This window comes from Cornus florida, unplaced genomic scaffold, assembly GCF_030987335.1.
Source record: "Cornus florida cultivar Cherokee Brave unplaced genomic scaffold, ASM3098733v1 CherokeeBrave_3.0.0_Hap2_Chr05, whole genome shotgun sequence".
NCBI classification, from domain to species: domain Eukaryota; kingdom Viridiplantae; phylum Streptophyta; class Magnoliopsida; order Cornales; family Cornaceae; genus Cornus; species Cornus florida.
In genome coordinates this window covers 44860859-44878923 of record NW_026775575.1, presented here as the reverse complement: position 1 = coordinate 44878923, position 18065 = coordinate 44860859, and positions in this window count along the sequence as shown.

The following is an 18065-nucleotide window of genomic DNA, read 5'->3' as shown; positions in this document are numbered from 1 at the left end:
CATTTTCACTTTTCATTGACTCATAAATTCTTGGAATTTCCTCCTGGTCGTTTTTCTTTAGTTTCAGGGTTTTGGCCCCCGTTGCCGCCGAACTTGTTCTGGGTATATCTCTCTGTTCGGAACTCAGTTTTTGACGCCATTTCTTCCGTTACTCATATTTTCTAATTTTGAATCTTTTTTGTTCATGGAGTTTTACCGTTTGAACGCGTTTTCTCAAATTCCACTTTTTCAGACCCGGCGGGGCCCTTACAGGGCACTTTTTGAGATTTTCTATAAATAGGGGGACTTAAAATTAAAAATTCATCTTCTCCCCTCTCCATGCACGACCAGAACCTGCTATGGCAGCCCAAGGGGGTTGCCACCCTTCTTCTTTCATTTGAACCTTCTTCCCTTTGTTAAAAAGTCGAAGTGCCTTCGCGTTTTGTGTTTGTCTTGATCACGTGCATCTTTCCCCCATATTAGAACCCATTTTTGGCCAAATTTTGAGTTCAGGTTTGAATTCAAGTTGTGATTTTGATGGGGCTTCTTGTGGGTTCATGTAGATTGTGTTGTCCCCGATAAAACCCTTCGGTATCGTCGGATTCGGAACACTTTTTTTACGGTGGGCTTTTGAGATTTTCATCTCAAATTGAGGTAGGGGATGTTTTAGGGTTATATTAATGTTGTATTGATTGTTATATGAGCATATACAACTTGTGAGCATGCCTTGTTCAAGTTATAGAATTTAATTTAATTATTTTTTTGTTTAAAATTTAATTCTCATGATGCTAGGAAACTTAGAGTTAAATTGTGGAATGCTAGAAATTTAGGCCTCGGTATGGTGGTTGATATATAATAAATTGGGATTATTTGAATAAGAATTGTAAATTTTATTTAATATTTATCTTTTGTGAAAGTTTATTTCACCAAGTTGTATCAAGCATGGAATCAACTTGTAATGTGATATTAAAGTAGGCCTTGGTGAGTTCTTTAACATATATTAAATTGAGGACATTTAGATATGTTTGAAAATCTAGAGAAAATTAATTAATTAGCTTAATTAATTTTATTTTTAAGTGTTGTAGTCACTTAAATTGATTTTGGGTATAATATATGTGAAGACTATGCTATATCCTTTAACATATATTAATTTGAGTTTATTTGGGATTAATATGAAATCTAGAGACTTTTCATGTTAGGTTGAAAATCCTTTTTAATATAGTGAAATTAATTACCTTGTGAGCATATTACTAATTGGATGTAGAATTAGTACTTGGGACCTCTTAAAATGGTAATTGGACTTAGCATGATATAGAATATCATTGACTTGTAAAGCTTGTTTAAATATATCTTGTGTAGGTATATAGCTTGTTAGAATATTACAATTGTTTACATTGAAAGTTTGCTACTAAATTGAAGCTTATTTAACACTTGTGGCTAAGGATGGTAATGTGATTCAATTGTTTTAAAATATTCTTACTTTGTGTATAATTGCATATTGGAGACTTGACTTGTCATATGCTATTTAAACTTGAATCCTAGGACATGGTTTGTGTAGATTCAACCTTATTTGTGCATGGAAGATGGTTTTATGCATTATTGATTTTGATATAAGTTTGGTCTAACTTATTAATTTTGGTATAAGTTTTGAACTTATTGATTTTGGGAAGCTTGTAAGGACATATTTCACGTGATGGCTAGGGTTTGGCTCTAGTACGGAGACAAGAGTTTTCTAAGTCATAAGTGCGCACTAGGTAGTACCATGTGGATCGTAATTGCCCGGAATAACTTATGCATGTGCGCACTAGGTGGTACCTTGTGGGTCGTAATTACCCGAAAATACTTGTTTGGTCTAGCGACCGCATGTCCTAGTCTTTTCACTATTTGATTTCGCATTTAATTTCAAGTCATTAATCATGGATTACTTGTAACTTGAGAATTGATGCTTGCTTTGGATATTTGAATCCTACTTAGTATACTTGAACTTGTATACTTACTCCGTGAGTTTAAATTTCATTTAGTATGCTTGTGCCGTGTATACTTGTTTTAGGCGTAGCTCTTTTAGCTTAGTATACTTGTGTTCGTATACTTGATTTACGAGATTTCCATATAAAATGTATACTTGTGTGCATATGCTTAGACATTGCATGACTTGTCTTAATATAGTTTAGTATACTAGGAAATGTATGATTGTATGTTGTGTAACATGTTTTAACAATGCTTAGTATATACTTGAGCATTTATCCTTGCATGCCGTTGTTCATTTTAAATTGCATAAGTAGCTTAGGATGATCCCTGAGTCTCATTTTGACATAGACGTTAGGTGGCATGAGCCCCTTTAACATGTTTCATCTTAAGGTGATATAATTATAAAATGCCAGGTCGATGCATGCTCATCTCCTACGAGTAGCTTTATATTACTCACCCACGTAATGGGGACATTTTTCAGGTACAGGAATCAAGGTTCGAGATTCTCATATTGCTTGGATGATTTGTAGCGTTGAAGGTTTCAATTCTTGTAAAAGTTGGCTTGAAATGTCACTTGTAGCCTTATATGTCAAAATGTGTATATTTACTTCTAATCATGTAATGTGTACATAAGTACACTTTTTACAATGTATTTAACATGTATGAGATGAGGCCATAGGCCAATGACATCTAATTTGTATCCCATATAACTTTTGATTTCATGAAATATTATGAAAATATTGAAAAATGCTACGTCATTACTTAATAACTTTTGCATCGGGTGTGGGAATGCCATTTTTTTTTTCATAGGGTCTTATCAATCATGTTTGAAGTGTTACCAAGGGCCAAATGGTAATTTGAAATCATTTATAATTTTAGTTTTCAAATTTCTCATTTTTTTTTCATTTTCGCCTTTTTAGCCGTCAGGGGGTCGAATTTTGCATCGGCGATATTTTTAAGCCATGGACCATTGTAGCACGTCCTAACAGGTGAGTTACGTTTGCGTGCGTGGTCGTTTCTAGGCAAACCTTCTTCTTTGGTGAAATGAGCCTCCTATGGACTCATTTTGAACTTTGTTGCATAATCTAATTTTAGGGCATTTTGGGATTTTCCTTCGAGATATAAATTCCGGTCTTCACATGGTCACCTAGAAAACGTGATTTTAGGGGGGGTTTCTTCTTCATGTTTTTCCAGAAAATATCATCTTGGTACTGGAAATCCCTTGTGAAGTTTCAGCTTCTAGTTTGCATTTTAGCAGCTTTTTGGCCTTCATGACCAGATTTCATGGAGGGGCATTTTATAGTGAGTTTTTTTTTTAATTTTCTCACGAGTCACGTAGAAAACTCGATTTTAGGGGAAGGTTTCTTCTTCGTGTTTTTCCAGAAAAACTCGTCTTGACCTCTGTTTCAAGCCTCAGTTCTGGAACACCTGCTTTGGACCATTGCTGTCAGCATGGGCATGCCATTGGGCGCCAGGCGCGCATGGGGCTGTCATGGCCTTCGCCGGGCCGCCGCGACGTCTCAACTTCAAACACTTGTTTCTTCCTCGTCCGGACTCCAAATCGAGTGAATTTTTTTTTTTAACTTAACTAATTTTTCGTTGTCTTTCCAACGGTGTACTCGGTTGCACTAAGTTCTTCCTGAATAATTACCAGTTTACCCTTTTTGCCTTAAGTGCTCATTTTTCTTCGTCATGCCATTTCTCCTTCGTCCGGACTCCGAATCATGCAATTCTTAAGTCCATTTTGATTAGTTTTTCATTGTCCACCCGAGTCCACAGTTTTCAGAAATGACTATTTTGCCCCAGGGGCTTATTTGTCATATTTTTGATCTTTTGCTTCTGCATCAGTTCTCATTGAGTTCCACGACCTCATGGAAGGTCACTTTGACTTCTTAGAGTCTTGTTTGCTGTTTTCGCTTCCGCATTCGGATCCGTTATCGGGTCAATCTTCAGTTCATCACAGGATGCACTGGCTTGAAAAACCAGGGCCGTCACAGGTGGTATCAGAGCTCCTAGGTTCAAGAACCTTAGGACGACGGGTCTTGGGTGCATATCATGCTTGTGTTGCCATGCTCTATGTTTTTAGTTGCTTCTTGATAACATGTTTACATGCTTATGTGGACGTATGTTTAGAAATTTACTGTAACTATCTCAGCATGATACATGTGCTTGTTTACCATATTACATTGCATATACTTGTAAGTTTTTGTAATGACCCGGTCATTTGCCTTCCTTTCCTTTTTCCTGAAATTTTACGAATGAATTTTTTTCGTTTAATTTTTTTTTCCGAACTCTGTTTCGTGTCGCTTAGTGTCATCTCGAGTGCTCGGAATTGGTTTCTGAGACTCTTTCATGTGAATTGACAACTTCCTTTGAGGACCGAGTCATTTTCAAATTTTCATTTTTCGGACACTATGCGCCTTTCTCCTTTTCCCTGTTTCGTCTTTTTCCCTATTCTGTCTTTTCCCCGTTTGTCACATTGTTGGTACAACCTCACTTTTCATGCTCGAAGTTGGTTTTTGACTTCACGTGTCTTCATCTTCAGTGGTTTTCTCGAAATACGTATCCTTACTTTTACAAGAAAGTACTCTAGTTGCTCCCGATGTCCATAGGGGCATGGATGCACAATTCTTCAGAATTATTTTCTTCTCTTGGGGTGTTTTTCGTAAATATCTTTTGAAGATATTTTATTTCAGGGGCATCTAAGAAAATATCTTTTGGAAGATAATTTCATTTTGGGGCAATTTCGCAGTTAACCCTTTTTGTAGGGGCTATTATGCAATTAACGAAAGTTATTGCAAAATATCTCGTCTGGAGCCTGGATCTTTGTACAGGATTCATTTTCACTTTTCATTGACTCATAAATTCATAGAATTTCCTTCTGGTCATTTTTCTCCAGTTTCAGAGTTTCTGGACCGATTGCCGCCGAACTTGTTCGGGGCATAACTTTCTACTCAGGACTCAGTTTTTGACGTCGTTTCTTCCGTTGTTCATATTTTATTATTTTAAATCTTTTTTGTTCATCGAGTTTTGCCGTTTGAGCGCGTTTGCTCAAAATCCACTTTTCCAAACCCGGCGAGGCCCTTTCAAGGCACTTTTTGAGATTTCTATAAATAGGTTGCCCTAATTTTTAAAATCAGATTTTCAGACCTTCTTCCTCCTCTTGGTTGGCAGCCATGGGAGCCCAAGGGGCTGCCTTCACTCTTTTTTCTCCTCCACTTGATTTCCTTGGTACAAATCCTTCGGCCTTAGCATTTGTTATTCGCCTCGTCGTGCTCTACCATTACCCCTTATTAGAAACCATTTTTGGCTAAGTTTTGAGTTTGGGTTTGAGGCCAAGTTTGGATTTTCATGGGGCTTCCTGGGGATTCATATAGATCGTGTTGTCCCCGACAAAACCCTTCGGTTTCGGAACACTTTTTTTTCGGTGGGCCTTTGAGGTTTTCATCTCAAATTGAGGTAGGGGGTGTTATAATTTACTTTCTTGCTCTATTACATACTTGTGATGCTTATTCAACTCAATTGCATGCTTGGATATTAAATCTAGAATTTTTTATTATTTATTTTCTAGTATGAAATTTAATTTTCCCGGTGGGTTATAGCATGTTTTAAACTTGTGGCTTGACATTATATTACTCCTTGATATGTTGATTAACATATATTAAAATTGGAGCATTTAGATAAGAAATGAAGATTTTATTTAATATTTATCTTGAATAAAATATTAATTCATGTGGCCTTAACTAGCTTGAAATCAATGTGTGATAGCATATTATATTTGGCCTTAGCATGCTCTTCAACATAGTTGAATTTGAAAGTAATTGGAGGTGTTTCGAAAATTAGTAATTTTTAATTAATTTGCCCCGAGTGCACTATTCACTCCATTTGAATTCCGACTTGATATTCTTGATCTACATACCATATAGCTTCACATATATTTGATTTAGAATATTCGGTGAGGTTTTGAAACATTTCATTTAATTAATTTCCTTGTTTAAGATTTAATCCTCATGGTGATATGCAACTTGGAATTGAATTGTGGCATGCTAGAAAATTAAGCTTTGGTGTGGTTGTTCACATATATTAAATTGGGATTAATTGCATGAGAATTGCAACCTTTATTTTATATTTAACTTTAGTGAAAGTTTAATTTACATAGGTGTAACTTGCATGAAATAAGCTTGTAATGTGATATTACATTAGTCCTTGGCATGTTCTCTAAGATATGTTAAATTGAGAGCATTTGGTTAAGTTTGAAAATCTAGAGATTTTAATTAAAAGAATTAATTAAAATCTATTTTGTGATCCCGTTAGCTTAATTAAAATTTTAACTTGATATTTGTATTGGCCATGACTTGTTTACTAGTATATATCAATTGTGGACTATTTAAAGTTGCTTTAGAACCTTGGTAATTAAATTAGCATGATTTAATTAGAGTTCTACTTTGTTGTTCCAATAACCTAATTGAGTTTTAGAATGGATATAGGTGATCACCATGCCATGTTCTTTAATATGTATAAATTTGAGGTTATTTGGAATTGAATTGGAATCTAGGGAATTTTATTATTTTTATTTAATTAGATTCTATCGAATTGAGCCATGGATTTAATTGTGTTTGAAAGTCGTTTCTATATCAAAATCCTGGACATAGACTTGTTGTATATTCATTTGGTTATGTTTTAAGCATTGGATAACATAGTTGCTATGTTTATACTCATGAGAATATGTTTTCCTTATTGAATATATTGTTGCCTTGTGTAATGATTTGCACATTTCGTATTTAACATCTTTCATGCATAACGTGTAACGAATCGCACACTGAAGATTCGACATTCATCATATCATATTAGTTGTGGACTTAGAGCATGTATTGTATAGGTTTCCAAATTTGGTTGTCATGGTAGATAGTTGATTATCTTATATATACATGCTGATATATACGTTGTTGCACAACTTGTTGATTTTGGAAACTTGAGGATGTCGTTGTTTGGCTACGGCTAGGACGTGGTTCTAGTACGGGGGATAGTCCCTCTATATAGTCTAGTGCGCACTTAGGGAGGTTACCCATGGGCTAGTAACCCTAAAGTAACCACATTGTCGGTTTGATCCGGCGTGACATCCAAGTATCCACTTTATTTGATTTCGCATTTCATTTCTTACTTGTTTTCTCGTTTTAAGTTTTAGGATGTTTACTTTAAGAAACCATACTTTACGCGTTGTATTAGAAGTTCTAATGTTGGTTAGATGGCATTGAAATTGTAATTTGTGTTTTGATTGTTCAACATGGTCTAGGATGATTCCTTAGACTTATTTAGAACATAGACGTTAGGTGGCATGATCACTTTAGTTGTTTCTGTATTCTAGATTGCAAGTTGATACCTTTAAGAACCTTTATCTTGTTGCTTTGTATAACGTACTTCTATGTTGTTTGAATTGCATAGATGATGTGATTTATGCTAGAAATGATCTAAGATAGCTTAGGATGATCCCTGAGTCTAATCTTTGACATAGACGTTAGGTGACATGGTCCCTTTTTGAAATGATTCATGTTGTCTAAAAATCTTAAAGAAATCGAGTCATGCATGCTCGTCCCCTACGAATAAACTTGCTAGTCTTGTTTATTCACCCCGAAGTTACTAGGTGTTTTACAGGTGAAGAAGGTTTGTTGTGAGATACATAACACTCTTAGATAGGCTAGAAGTCTTGAAGTATTTTTGATGATATTGAATATGCACATGTTAGCATATCATGTTTACTTTTGTTTATTTTGACAAAACTTGTACTTATTGTTTAAGTCATGTAATGTGCACTTAAGTGCACCTTTTGACACTCTTTTGATGTGTATATAATGAGGCCGGAGGCCAATATCATATATTATGTATGTTATGCACTTTTACTTACAAACTTCATTATGGAAATATTGAAAATTCATGAGATATTATGTCATTTTCGCACCGGTGCGTGCATTGTGTATGCAATTCATCCTTTAACATTCGTTTGCCATATGTGAGGTGTGGCCAAGGGCCAAACACCATTTAGTTCTCATTTTTGCATTTTAGTTTCATATTTTGCATTTTGGGCTAAAATAGTGAAATCCGAGCCTTTAAGGGTTCATTTTCAAATTGGGTGGTGCAAAGTGTGTTCCGGCACCTCCACTAGGTCTCATTTATCCTATATGAAGTGTGGCCGAGGGCCAAACAGTCATTTGAAACCATTTCCTAACTTTGGTTTTCATATTTACCATTTCTAGTTCATTTTTGCCTTTTTGGCCGTTGGGGGGTCAAATTTTGCATCGGTGGTATTTTTAAGTCGTGGACCATTGTAGCATGTCCAAATAGGTAAGTTACATTTCCGTTCATGGTCATTTCCGGGCAAACCTTCATCCTTGGTGATTTGAGCTTCCAATTGACTCACTTCGCATTCTTTTTGCATAATCTGATTTTAAGGCATTCTGGGATTTTTCTTTAGGAAATAAATTCCAATCTTCATATGGTCGCTTAGAAAAAGTGATTTTAGGAGGGATTTCTTTTTCGTGTTTTTCCAGAAAAGGTCGTCTTGGTGCCAAAAATCCATCGTAAAGTTCAGCTTCCAGTTTTCATTTTGGCAGCTTTTGAGCCCTCTTGTTCAGATTTCATGGAGGGGCATTTCGGGCATTCTACGTTCTATTTTTTTTGAATTCTCTCACAAGACACATAGAAAACTCAATTTTGAGGGGGGTTTATTCTTTGTGTTTTTCCATAAAAATTCATCTTCTAGTCCGTTTATGCTCTCAGTTGCAGACAATCACTGTAGCAACCTTTAACCCTCTTGTTCAGTTCTGATATAGGGGCATTTTGAGGATTTCACAGTGAGTTTTTTTTTATTCCATCCTCATTTTTGGGTAGAAAACTCGATTTTAGGGTGGGTTTCTTCTTCGTGTTTTTTCAGAAAAATTCGTTTCGGCCTTCGTTTCAAGCCTCAGTTCTGGAACCTCATTTTTTTTTTTTTTTTTCTGTCAACTGGTGCATGCCATTGGGCACCGGCATGGGCGCTAGTGAGCTCGTGCATGGGCGCCGTGTGCGCCATGGCCTTCGTCGGGCCGCGGCGATGTCTCAATTTCAAACCCTCGTTTCTCCCTCGTCCAGACTCCAAATCGAGTGAACTTTTTTTTGAACTTAACTAATTTTTTGTTGTCTTTCCAACGGTGTGCTCGGTTGCATCTGGATCTTCCTGAATAATTTCGAGTTTACCCTTTTAGCCTTAAGTGCTCGTTTTTCTTCGTTAGGTCGTTTCTCCTTTGTCCGGACTCCGAATCATGCGATTCTTGAGTCCATCCTGATTATTTTTTTATTATCTTTCCAGCGGTGTACTCGGTGGCACCCGAATCCACATTTTTTAGAAATAACTATTTTGCCCCTGGGGGCTTATTTGTCATATTTTTGACCTTTTGCTTCCGCATCAGTTCTCATTGAGTTCCATGACCTCATGGAAGGTCACTTTGACTTCTTAGAGTCCTATTTTCTGTTTTTGCTTTCGCATATCAAATCCGTTATCGGGTTAAATCTTCGGTTCATCACAGGACACGCTGGCCTAAGAACCAGGGTCGTCACAGTTTTAGCTTTTTGTATGTGCTTGTTTGCCTTAGCATACTGTATATGTTTGTCGGCTTCAGTACCTTGTCTATACTTGTCTTTTTTTTTAGCATTTTGATTTACGATTGTCTGCTTAGCATGATGGTAATGCTTGTTTGCCTTAGCATATTGCATATGCTTGTCTTTCTTAGCATGATTGTATGATGCATATATTAACATGTTATGTGATTCTTTTATACTCATTTAAGTACGTAATCCGTTGCTATGTTACTTGTTAACTGCTTATTTTATGTCTCGTTTAGGCATTGTGGGTTGTTCCAACTTGGTTGGTTGAGATTGATGCTAGGGCGTCATCTCTTGGGGTTTCGTGGTGACCTTGATGTGGTGACGTCATTTAGGTCCTGTTTCTAGCGTCATGGGATGACGAGTCGGATTGACTTGAGTCCTTCCTTGGGCATTGGGAGTTTTGTTTTCGTGAGCCTCAATGGGGAGGTCCTCGCATCTCTTCTTTTTAGATTAAAGGTTGGAGATTTGATAGGTGCGTTGACCTAAAATCTCTTCTTGTCTTGCCTTGGGCAGTTCTTACGAGCTGAGGTTGGGGTGTGAATGGTTTTGTGTAATTAATTGCATTGGTTCAATTAATTACTCTCCCTTGTCCGTAGACACTTAGGATGTTATATTTAGGGTTCCAACAGGATCATGTAGAGTTCTCATCGAACTCATTGGCATCTTGAGTTAAGTTCTCTCATTGGTGTCTCGTAATGGTTAGTATTGGGACTATCCATTACACCGTTATTTGTTTTGTGTGGCGTTAGGATTCCACCTTGTGTTTGGGCCAGTCTTGGGAAAGACTTGTAGACTCTTTGTTTCGGGAACCTTAGTGTTCATTCTAAGAGATGATTCATTTCCTCACGGAGAGAGATCAGACTCATCCGGGTTTTTGGGATTCACTTTCCGTGAGTTTGTCCTTCTGAGGGGCATTTCATCCCTTCTTGCTTGTGATTTTGCATGATTGTTATTTGCATAGTGATTCCTACATGTTTATATGCCTTGTTGTTTTGAACATGCCTTAGAAACATGTTAGGGGATGTGACTATTTGGTGGTTATGTGATGATATAGATGATGTGTTTTTCATTTACTATATCTGCTTGTTATGTATTTGATTGCCCTGGTACATTATGTGCTTAGTTCTGTGGTGCGTAGATTTTCAGTTACGTTTAGTATACCTGTACCTAGTATGCTTGCACGTCGCGTATTTCATTTCATTTTGGTTTAGTATACTTGAGCCCGTATACTTGTCTACCATGGATTTAGTACTGCTCAGTATACTTATGAGTGTATACTTGTACATATACATATATTGCGTGTCCGTTTTGACATTTCTTAGTATACTTGTGAATGTATATTTGCATATGTATATATATGTTTCATAACTAATTACTTTATTAGTTTATTCCTTTTTATCATTCTGCACTGTGCTTGGGGTTATGTGACCTTGGTTGTCGGGATTGTGTGTGTGAGCTTGATCCGATGCCTTGATTCCTAGGCGTAGCCTTGTAGTAGGTCAGCGTTAGGATGACGTGGAGGATTTTGGGTGCATTGTATGGTTGGAAGTCATTATGGCTAGGGCGATGATGATATTGTTTGATTTGTGAAGTCCGATCTATTGGCTTGAGGGCACAGACTTGTTAGGCTTTGGATTCATGACTGGTGTTGTTGACAGCGGTGTTTTGAGACTTGGGGTTGTCAGTTTTTCCAATATTGGGGATTTAAGGCCTTAAGCGTAGCGGTGCCTATGACATTGTTATCAGGGTTTTGGATTGGCCAGAATGGTCCGGCCGGACATTTTGGACCATATCGCAACTCTCACAGAATGCCTGGTTTCCGTGGTGTTTTTGGTAATGATTATTTGACATTGATGTCATTTGTATCGATAGGTTTCACGGGTGAGCTTATTGGGGGTAGGTGACGAATTAAGGCTTTATATTGTCATGCTACCGTACAAGTTATGTGTGGACGAGTACTAGTTGCCATCGATGCTACCTTGCATTACCTAGCTAGTAATGTGAGTGTGGGCGGGCACTTGACACAGTGGATGCTACCACACCTTGGGTACGTTGTGGGCGGGTTCTAGTTAGTATTCGTGTTGCCATGTTGCTTCTGATTGTGTTCCTTGTTTCGATGTGTAGTTTCCTTGATTTCCTTTGGGTGGTTAACATTGGGTTAGTATGTCAATTTGTTGGAGAGGTGTCTCACTATTCACGGTTTCGTATCTCTTTATTGATCTCGAGACCTTTGGAGTTGTCCTTGGGTACTTTATGATCTATTCCTTTGTGTGACCTTGTGTACGGTCCTTCTTCGGTTCTTCTGGGAATGTTCCTGATTTTGGAGATGAAATGTCTTTAAGGAGGGTAGGTTGTAATGACCCGGTCATTTCCTTCCTTTCCTTTTTCCTTAGAATTTTACGGATGAATTTTTTTCGTTGAAATTCCTTTTCTAAGTTCAATTTCTCGTCGTTTAGTGTCATCTCGAGTGCTCAGAAATGGTTTCTGAGACTCTTTCCTTTGGATTGACAACTTCCTTTGAGGACCGAGTCATTTCCACATTTTTCGTTTTTTGACACTATTCACTTTTCGTCCTTTTCCCTATTTTGTCTTTTCTCAGTTTGTCACTTTGTTGGCAAAACCTCACTGCTTGTGTTTGGAGTTGGTTTTTGACTTCACGTATCTTCATTCTAAGTGGTTTCCACAAAATACGTATCTTTACTTTTGCAGAAAAGTACTTTGGTTGCTCCCGGTGTCCATAGGGACATGGATGCATAGTTTTTCAGAATTTTTTCTTTTCTTGGAGTGTTTTTCGTAAATATCTTTTGAAGATATTTTATTTCAGGGGTTTTTAAGAAAATATTTTTGGAAGATATTTTCATTCTGGGGCATTAATGCAAATAACCCTTTTTGGAGGTGCCATTTTGTAATTAATGGAAGTTAGTGTAAAATACTTCGTCTGGAGCCTGGATCTTTGTACATGATTCATTTTCACTTTTTGTCGACTCGTAAATTCTTGGAATTTCCTTCTGGTCGTTTTTCTTCAGTTTCAGGGTTTCTGGCCTTAGTTGCCACCGAACTTGTTCGGGACATATCTCTCTGCTCAGAACTCAGTTTTTGATGTCGTTTCCTCCGTTATTCACATTTTCCCATTTTGAATCTTTTTTGTTCACAGAGTTTTGCCGTTTGAGCGCGTTTCCTCAAATTCCACTTTTTCGGACCCGGCGGGGCCCTTTCAGGGCACTTTTTGAGATTTTTTATAAATAAGGGGACTTCAAATTAAAAATTCATCTTCTCCCCTCTCCATGCACTACCAGAACCTACTATGGCAGCCCAAGGGGGCTGCCACCCTTCTTCTTTCAATTGAACCTTCTTCCCTTTGTTAAAAAGTCGAAGTGCCTTCGCGTTTTGTGTTTGTCTTGACCACGCCCATCTTTCCCCCTTACTAGAACCCGTTTTTGGCCAAATTTTGAGTTCGGGTTTAAAGTCAAGTTGTGATTTTGATGGGGCTTCTTGTGGGTTCATGTAGATCATGTTACCCCCAATAAAACCCTTCGGTATCGTCGGATTCGGAACACTTTTTTTTCGGTGGGTTTTTGAGATTTTCATCTCAAATTGAGGTAGGGGATGTTTTAGGGTTATATTAATGTTGTATTGATTGTTATATGAGCATATACAACTTGTGAGCATGCCTTGTTCAAGTTATAGAATTTAATTTAATTATTTTCTTTGTTTAATATTTAATTCTCATGATGCTAGGCAACTTAGAATTAAATTATGGCATGTTAGAAATTTAGGCCTTGGTATGGTGGTTGATATATATTAAATTGGGATTATTTGAATAAGAATTGCAAATTTTATTTAATATTTATCTTTTGTGAAAGTTTAATTCATCTAGTTGTATCAAGCATGGAATCAACTTGTAATATGATATTAAAGTAGTCCTTGGTAAGTTCTTTAACATATATTAAATTGAGGACATTTAGATATGTTTGAAAATCAAGAAAAAAATAATTAATTAGCTTAATTAATTTTATTTTTAAGTGTTATAGTCACTTAAATTGATTTTGGGCATAATATATGTGAAGATTATGCTAAGTCCTTTAATATATATTAATTTGAGTTTATTTGGGATTAATATGAAATCTATAGACTTTTCATGTTAGGTTGAAAATCCCTTTTAATGTAGTGAAATTAATTCCCTTATGAGCATATTACTAATTGGATGTAGAATTAGTACTTGGGGCCTCTTAAAATGGTAATTGGACTTAGTATGATATAGAATATCATTGACTTGTAAAGCTTGTTTAAATATATCTTGTGTAGGTATATAACTTGTTAGAATATTACAATTGTTTACATTGAAAGTTTGTTACTAAATTGAAGCTTATTTAGTACTTGTGGCTTAGGATGGTAATGTGATTCAATTGTTGTAAAATATTCTTGCTTTGTGTATAATTGCATATTGCAGACTTGACATGTTATACGCTATTTAGACTTGAATCCTAGGACATGGTTTGTGTGGATTCAACCTTATTTGTGCATGGAAGATGGTTTTATGCATTATTGATTTTGATATAAGTTTGGTCTAATTTATTGATTTTGGTATAAGTTTTAAACTTATTGATTTTGGGAAGCTTGTAAGGACATATTTCACGTGATGGCTAGGGTTTGGCTCTAGTATGGAGACAAGAGTCTTCTAAGTCATAAGTGCGCACTAGGTAGTACCTTGTGGGTCGTAATTGCCTGGAATAACTTATGCATATGCGCACTAGGTGGTACCTTGTGGGTCGTAATTACCCGAAAATACTTGCTTAATCTAGCGATCGCATGTCCTAGTCTTTCCACTATTTAATTTCGCATTTAATTTCAAGTTGTTAATCATGGATTACTTGTAACTTGAGAATTGATGCTTGCTTTGGATATTTGAATCCTACTTAGTATACTTGAACTTGTATACTTGCTCCGTGAGTTTAAATTTCATTTAGTATGCTTGTGCCGTGTATACTTGTTTTAGGCGTACCTCTTTTAGCTTAGTATACTTATGTTCGTATACTTGATTTACAAGATTTTCAAATAAAATGTATACTTGTGTGCATATGCTTAGACATTGCATGACTTGTCTTAATATAGTTTAGTATACTTGAAAATGTATGCTTATATGTTGTGTAACATGTTCTAACAATGCTTAGTATACTTGAGCATGTATCCTTGTATGCCATTGTTCAATTTAAATTGCATAAGTAGCTTAGGATGATCCCTAAGTCTCATTTTGACATAGACGTTAGGTGGCATGAGCCCCTTTAGTATGCTTCATCTTAAGGTGATATAATTGTAAAATGCTAGGTCGATGCATGCTCATCTCTTACGAGTAGCTTTATGTTACTCACCCACGTAGTGGGGACATTTTTCAGGTACAGGAATCAAGGTTTGAGATTCTCATATTGCTTGGATGATTTTTTGCCTTGAAGGTTTCAATTCTTGTAAAAGTTGGCTTGAAATGTCACTTGTAGCCTTATATGTCAAAATGTGTATATTTGATTCTAACCATGTAATGTGTACATAAGTACACTATTTACAATGTATTTGACATGTATGAGATGAGGCCATAGGCCAATGACATCTAATTTGTATCCCACGTAACTTTTGATTTCATGAAATATTATGAAAATATTAAAAAATGCTACGTCATTGCTTCATAACTTTTGCATCGGGTGTGGGAATGCCATTTTTTTTTCTTTCATAGGGTTTTATAAATCATGTTTGAAGTGTGACCAAGGGCCAAATGATAATTTCAAATCATTTGTTAATTTTAGTTTTCAAATTTCTCATTTCTTTTTCATTTTCGCCTTTTTGGCTGTCGGGGGGGTCGAATTTTGCATCGGCGATATTTTTAAGCCATGGACCATTGTAGCACGTCCTAATAGGTGAGTTACGTTTGTGTGTATGGTCATTTCCGGGCAAACCTTCTTCTTTGGTGAAATGAGCCTCCTATGGACTCACTTTGAAACTTTGTTGCATAATCTGATTTTAGGGCATTTTGGGGTTTTCCTTCGAGAAATAAATTCCAGTCTTCATATGGTCACCTAGAAAACGTGATTTTAGGGGGGGTTTCTTCTTCGTGTTTTTCCAGAAAATATCGTCTTGGTACCAGAAATCCCTCGTGAAGTTTCAGCTTCCAGTTTGCATTTTAGCAGCTTTTTGGCCTTCATGACCAGATTTCATGGAGGGACATTTTGGGCATTTTACAGTGAGTGTTTTTTTAATTTTCTTGCGAGTCACGTAGAAAACTCGATTCTAGGGGGGGTTTCTTCTTCGTGTTTTTTCAGAAAAACTCGTCTTGACCTGCGTTTCAAGCCTCAGTTCTAGAACACTTGCTTTGGACCCTTGCTGTCAGCATGGGCATGCCATTGGGCGCCAGCGCGCCGGCATGGGCGCCGGGCGCGCATGGGGCTGTCATGGCCTTTGTCGAGCCGCCGCGACGTCTCAACTTCAAATACTCGTTTCTCCCTCGTCCGGATTCCAAATCGAGTGAATTTTTTTTTTAACTTGGCTAATTTTTTGCTGTCTTTCCAACGGTGTGCTCGGTTGCACCCGAATCTTCCTAGATAATTACCAGTTTACCCTTTTTGCCTTAAGTGCTCATTTTTCTTCGTCATGCCGTTTCTCCTTTGTCCGAACTCCGAATCATGCAATTCTTGAGTCCATCTTAATTAGTTTTTCATTGTCCTCCTAGCGGTGTGCTCGGTGGCACCCGAGTCCACAGTTTTCAGAAATGACTATTTTGCCCTAGGGGCTTATTTGTCATATTTTCGATCTTTTGCTTCCGCATCAGTTCTCATTGAGTTCCACGACCTCATGGAAGGTCACTTTGACTTCTTAGGGTCTTGTTTGCTGTTTTCGCTTCCGCATTCGGATCCATTATCGGGTCAATCTTCGGTTCATCACAGGACGTACTAGCTTGAAAAACCAGGGCCGTCACAAATTAAATCACTTCAAGACAATTGTGCAAGTTCATTAACTACATTAGTGAAACCAAGATACAACAAGTCATGATGCATGATAAAAAGACAAATGCCCCATGAAATACAAGTCCAATTCATTACAACACTAAGTAGAAATTAATTAACCTGATTAATTAATTTCTCTAGAAATCAAAGTTGTCCAAAAATTTTTAAAATAATATATGTGAATGTCCATTCCATGGTGATTACAAATATCACTTCAATTTCATAAAATGAGCAAGATATAATCATGTGGAATTTAATTAATAAAAAAATAATTAAATTACTAATTTTCAATAGTTGCCAAAAATTTTCTTAAAATAATATATGTAAATGTCCATTCCATGGTGATTGCAAATATCATATCAATTTCTCAAAGTGAGCAAGATATAAACATGTGAAATTTAATTAACATAAAAATAATTAAATTACTAATTTTCAATAGTTGCCCAAAAATTCTCAAAATAATATATGTGAATATCCATTCTATGGTGATTGTAAATATCACATCAATTTTACAAAGTGAGGAAGATATAAACATGTGGAATTTAATTAACATAAAAATAATTAAATTACTAATTCTCAATAGTTGCCAAAAAATTCCCAAAATATTATATAGCAAGGGTTATACCAAGATGATCACATATTTCATGTCAAAAGTAAGTTACATGCATATTAGAATATATTATTAATTTCTCAAATTAATAAATAAACATGTATATAACTTATACTTCACTACAAAAGTGATTAAGCCACTTAGATAATAAACATAATACATCCCCTACCTTACTAGAGAAAAGTATCTCTAGAATCCAAGGCTAGCAAGCTCCAAATGATCTACCCTTCAAGGGTTATGTAGAGGAGGATGAGGGGAACAAAAAGTCCCAAGGCTAAGGCTAAATATAAGTGGAAGGGCCTTAAAAATCAACTTCAAAGCCTAGGTTTTTAAGGTCCTTTAATGGAGTCAAGAGAGGGTTTCAAGGAAAGGTGAAGAAGATAAAGGAAATAAGGTGTGATAAAATATGAGTGGAGGAAATAGAAATCCTCCACTCACTATATGGTCTTACACCAAATTCAACACACACAAGAATGGTCAATTACATAAAAACCCCTCTTTAATGTAAAAATCCCAAAGTGGCCCAAAAATATTTGCAAGTAGGTCCCTCCTCTAAATATCTTACAAACTTAATTGTAAAATAGTCCTTAAGACAAAAATAATTAATTTAAGTAATTACACAAGTAACCCCAAAAGCAAGAAAGTTTCCAAAAAAAGTGTGCATCCACACCCCTAAGGAAGAAAGTGCACTAATGGCATGCATTTCTAGGAAAGTAAAAATACATGTTTCTAAAAAATCATATATAATGAGTACATGCAAAAGTGAAAGCAAAACCAAATATGAAAAGTGAGGTTACGCGAAAGAAAATGCTAACCAATAATTAAATAAATAAATAAAATAATAAAATGGAAAAAAAAAAAAAAAGAACAAAGTGTGGAAA